Raw genomic sequence first — 6069 nt, forward strand, 5'->3', positions numbered from 1 at the left:
GAAAATTAATAAAATATAATTATAGAAAAAAAATAAAATGATATTGAAATCTGAATTTAAGAACTAAACTCAGTCTGATCAAGCTAATTCCAACTCATAGCCATCCCAAAGAACAGAACTGCCACTTAGCATTTCCAAGAAGTAAATCTCTATGGAAGCTGACTGCCTCCTCTTCCTTCTGCTAAACAACTGGTAGGGCCCTTCACCTATCTGTTGGCTAGCAGCCAAGCTCTTGGACCACCAGGGTTCCTGTACCTCTAAGAGTAACTCTGTTTGGAATTCCAGCTCATTGCCATTGAGTTGAAACCAACTAGTATATCATCTTCCATGGGGTATCAGAGACTATAAATTGCATGAAAGGAGGGTTCCCATCTTCAGAGAGGTCTGATCTTTGAGATACTAACTCCCTATTTACTCTTGTGCCATAGACGACCCATAGCAACCATATGAACGAAAGTCTTGAATAGGAAGCTTTCATCTTTTTTCCAAATTCATAAAGTTTCCAGAGGCAAGCTTTTTTTGGAAGTGGATGCCACACCTGCTTCCAAGCCTGTTTTATTCAAGAGCTCCACAAAAACAAGGTTTGAGGGCTGAAGGCCTGAGGGTTCAAATGCCTTTTTTAAATAGAGGCCAAATCCAGTCAGTTCACACCCAGATGCCAGCAGCAGCCACACTCAAGGCCACCAGAATGCTCTTGTTTGGAGATTGGGTCTTATTTTATTGTGTTAATAAGGACAATCCAGGGAAGGGTGAGTCCTAAATGGAATCCTTTCACATAGTGCAAAAACAAAAAAATCAGTGAAGATACATCTTCAAGCAACCAAAGAAAACTCGAGAAATGAGAATAGAAGAGCAGTGCAGTTATATGGCAAAAAGAGTGACCATAAAATCCAGCTACAAGGAAATGAGGACTTGCTATTTCTGTTGGTAGAGTCACTGACCATACTATAAATCATAGTGACCTTATGAACAACAGATCTGAACTTTGTACCTGCACCACCCTCACCATATCTGATATATTTTAGTCCATTGTTACAGTCACAACCTTGCTTGCTGAAAGTTAGGAAGACTTGTAACACTTTCTAGAGAAGATCAAAGACTACAATCTTCAATATGGATTGCATCTCAACATCAAGAAGACAAAAATCTTCACTACTGGACTGATAAACAACATCAGGATAGAGGGAGAAAAGATTGAAATTGGCAACAATTTCATCTTACTTAGATCCACAATCAACACTTGCAGTACCAGCAGTCAGAAGATCAGGAGATATAGTAGATTGAGAAAGTCCATTGTCAGGGACTTTTCTAAAGTATTGAGGAGCAATGATATCAATTTGAAGATTAAGGAGTACCTGATTCAGGTCAGGGTTTTTCAGTCATTTGCAATACAACTGAGAGATAGACAATGAATAAGAATGACAGAAGAATTAAGCCTTTGAGTTGTGGTGATGGAAAAGAGCACTGAATACCCCCAAACAAACATATTTCTTGGAAAAGTGAAGCCAGAGTGCTCTTGGAGGCAAGGGTGGCAAAGCTTCATCTCACATACTTAGGCCATGTTCCTACGAGAGTATATTCATTTTGAAAAGGACATCACACTTGGAAAGTCAGGGAAAGAGAGGAAGATCCTCAATCACATGAATGGACACAGTGTGCTCACATGTGTTAGAGATAATTAGGATGTCACACGATAGGACAGGCTTCAAATCTGTTGTTCATCAGTTGTACTCAAGGGCACCTAACAACAACAACAATTATTACAGCCACTGTGCCAGCATGGTGGCTTTTCCCAAGAACTGGTATCCCCTGACATCATGCCTAAAACACATGAGTTAAAGTTTCATAATCCTTATCTCTAAGGATCACCTTGGATCTACATCCTCCTAGATGGTCTTGCGTGTTCTTTTGCCAATTTACGGAATGTTCAGTACTCTTCTCCAACAATAAAATTTAAAGGTATCAATTCTTCTGTAATGTTCCTTATTCATTGTCCAACTTTCAGATGCACAGGAAACAAATGAAAAATACTGTGGCTTTGATCAGTGACACCTTAGTCTTTAAACTTACATCATTGCTCTTTAGCACTTTAGCAAGATGTTTGACAGTACATTTCTCTAATTCAACAGGTATTTTAATTTCTTGACTGTTGTTACCATGAGTATTATTGATTGTACATCCAAGTAAAATTAAATCATTGATAATTGCAGTCTTTACTTTTTCATAAGATATTGTTCATTGGTCCAGTGATGAGGACTTTTGATGATATTGAGATGGAATCCATATTAAAGACTGTAGTCTTTTATCTTCTTCAGTAACTGATTAAACTTCTTCATTTTCTGCAAGTAAGTTTGAGTCGTCTGCTTAATAACAAATTGTTGATGAATCTTCCTCCAATCATGATGTTACAATAAAGTTCAGCTTCTCAATTTGTTCAGCAGACAGACTGAATAGGTATGGAGAAAAGATACAACTATGACACACAGCTTTCCTGATTTTAAACCCTAAAGCATTCCCTTGCTGTATTCAAACAACTGTTTCTTGGTCTATGTTTGAAAAATTACAGTCAATGATTCAATCTATCACCAGTGTCATTGATTAGAACAAACAAATGAAAGGAGGAAAGGAATCAGGAGGGAGAGAGAATAATTGAAGATATAATAGACCAAAAGTATCACTGATGCATCAAGATGTTAAAGAACATAAGAGGAATCAATATCAGATGCTTTGGTGGAAAACAGGCCTTATGACGGAAACTTCCTGTCTGAAAAGAGGAAGGAATTGGTAGAATTGTAGCCACAGTTCCAGGCTATAAGAAAAGCAGCAAAATAAGAGTGGAAGAGTTCAAATCTATGAGGTAAAGTGAAGGACAGCATTTTACTATAACACCCATAACAATGTGTCATGCTACAGTTCACATTAAGATATAATGAGTTTTCTGATGAGTTCCAAAACTCCCAGCCACTAGCTGTTCCACTTTACAGCATTGTGACAGAGTCAGCTTGCAGAGCACTTAGCTGTACTCAGTACAAAGGCAGAGAATACTAGTATCTTCCTCTTCATATAACTTCAGTTTTCTCAATGAGGTAGGTATGGAGGCATTTGCTTAAAAAGAAGACCACCTGTGATTGTATAAGGTATTTGTAGGAAATTATGAATGTATGGGAAAATACCTAAGGATATTTGGACAAGGGAAACAAAAAAGACAGGGTTGACTTACTGAGATATGAAAAGTTGAACATCAAGGAAGGACTGGCTCACTGAATGACCTTCAATCAAGAACCAGAACAATATGGATCCATGTGGTTTAACAGTCCCCTCCAGCATTCCTTCACTCAAACATTTATGGAAAACTTGCTGTGGGCCATGGAAATCAGATGAAGTTTCTAGCCTGGAGTGGGTTATACTCTAAGCAGCGCCTACCAGAAGGAGTTAATAGCGAGAGACAAAAAAAGTCTATTATCATTCAAAACTTAAAACTAAAAATTAAAGTGTAGATGCATGCAAATGTAACCTTTCCATCACATCTGCCTGCCTAAAATGTCACTGGCATTTAATTTTCTAATAAATTACACACTTATATAGTGTTCAAATGCAAAGCTTAATGAAGTCAATAAAATACAGTAGAATATAAATCCCATTCCTTCCTTTCACCATGTAATTGAGTGATAAATGCCATTTAGCTTGAAATAATATTTTCACAAAAGCACTTTGAAGAATTTCAGCTCCTATATTCCAAAAGAATTATCTTTGGTCACTACTACTTATAATTATTACACTAAATTAAAACACATACACAAACGGAAGCATCCGTATTATTGCTGTTGATTAAATATTAATCAACACAGAGCCACAGAGTAAAAGAATTGCAGAGTATTTTTAATTGATCCAACTGTCATATTTACAGATAAGGAAAAAGACCTGAAGAAGTGAAATAAATTGTTTTGCAAGAGTCATATAACTAATCACTGACTGAAGCCCCAATCACCACGAAGCCCCAATCTTTTTCACTAGCCTGTCTCGTTACTGTGTTTTCACTCAGAGACCTCAGGTTGCCACATCCACATTGAGCAGTTGTAAACAAATCAAGGACAAGAAAGGTGATAAAAGGCAAAGTATATGCAGTATTGCTATGTCCTTTATGCAATCAGTGTGTCCAAGAGGAACAGCCACACCACATAATGGCAAGTGGGCATGGTTCCTGCATAGTTTACATGGACTCTGCAAGAACCAATGAGTTAGGGGTCTGGCACTCACAGACGCTCTCAAACAAGAAGGATCTGTTATTGTTAGTCATTTCTCAATGCCCAACTCTTGATGACCCTATGGAGAAAGGAACAAAACACTGCCCAGACCTGTGCCACCCTCATGATTGGTTGGAGGCTGGACCATTGTGATCCACAGCGTTTTCATTGGCTTATTTTCAAAAGTAGTCTTTCAAGTTCTTCCTATACTGCCTGACCATGCAATGGTGGAAAAGTGGCAGCTGCATATGATGTTCATTGGGCAGGAATTGAACTCGGGTCTACCACTTGGAAGGTAAGAGTTCTACCACTGAGATGTGAATATATATGGTAATAGTGAAGCGGTATAAAGTGTGATTTGCTTTATTTTGGAAATGATACGAAGTCACTCAAGGCTCCCTCAGCCATTGAGCACATGTATGGCACAAAGAATATGCCCATTCACCCCATCTTCGCTGAGCCAGAGAAGCCAGACGGAGTGATCCCAATGAGCTGCTCAGCTTTCTGAATTCCATCTTTTCCAAATGCCTCCAAATACAATCCACAGTAATTTTAAACTTCTGGCTCTTCATATGTCTTCTTCCCTTGACTTCTTCTTTAAATATTCCATTTTCCTGGAAGCAATTTCCATTGAGTTGTAAGGAGCAGTATTTCAGGTTTCATAATATGTTGTTGTTGTTGTTGTATGCCGTCGAGTCACTTGTGACTCATAGCGACCCTATGTACAACAGCCCTAAACTCTGCTCTATCCTGTGCCAATCACACCGTCTCTGATACACCCATCCTGATTACCCCAGGCACTGAATCAATCCACCTTATAGGGGGCTTTCACATTCTGCGCTGTCCCTCCACCCTACCAAGCATGATGTCCCTTTCCAAGGACCTGTCCCTCCTTGCAACATGTCCAAAGTATGTTAGAGGAAGCCCTAGAATCCTTGCCTGCAAGGAGCAGCCTGATTTAACCCTCTCCAGGATGAATCTGTTTGTTTTCTTGGCATTCCATGGTACATTCAATACTCTTCTCCAGGACCACAGCTCAAAGGCATCAATCCTAGTCATTGTCCAACTCTCTGATGCATAAGAAGTGATTGAGAAGACCATGGCCTGTATCAGACGTACCTTAGTTTCCAAAGAGACAACATTCCTCTTCAGTACTTTGAAGAGGTCCCTAACAGACTTTGCCATGGCAATACGTCTTTTAATTTCCTGGCTGCTGGTGTCGAGAGTGTTGACTGTGGAGCCAAGCAAACTGAAGCTGTGAACAATCTCACTCTCTTCACCATTCATCCTGATGCTGCCAATTGACCCAGTGGTGAGAATCTTTGTCTTCTTGACATTAAGCCTCAACCCATATTGGAGGCTGCAGTCCTTGACCCTCTGCAGCAAGCGCTTCAGGTCCTCCTCAGTTTCCGCAAACAGGGTTGTATGATCTGTATATTGCAGATTGTTGATAGGTCTTCCACCAAACTTGACCCCACATTCCTCCTCATAGAGCCCAGCCTCCCGGAAAATCTGTTCTGTACACAGGTTGAAAAGGTATGGAGTTAGGACGCATTCCTGGCATACGCCCTTCCCAATTTTGAACCATGCAGTGTTCCCTTGCTCTGTTCTGACGACTGCCTCTTGGTTTAAGTATAGGTTTCTCATTAGCACGATCAAGTGGTCTGGGATTCCCATTCTTCCCAGAGTCAGCCACAATTTGTTATGAACCACACAGTAAAACGCCTTTGAGTAGTCAATGAAACACAGATAGACATTCCTCTGGTATTCCCTGCTTTCAGCTAAGATCCATCTATCATCAGCTACAATATCCCTAGTACCACAA

This window comes from Elephantulus edwardii, unplaced genomic scaffold (genome assembly GCF_000299155.1).
Source record: "Elephantulus edwardii isolate Elephantulus edwardi_28Jun2011 unplaced genomic scaffold, EleEdw1.0 scaffold00093, whole genome shotgun sequence".
NCBI lineage: Eukaryota > Metazoa > Chordata > Mammalia > Macroscelidea > Macroscelididae > Elephantulus > Elephantulus edwardii.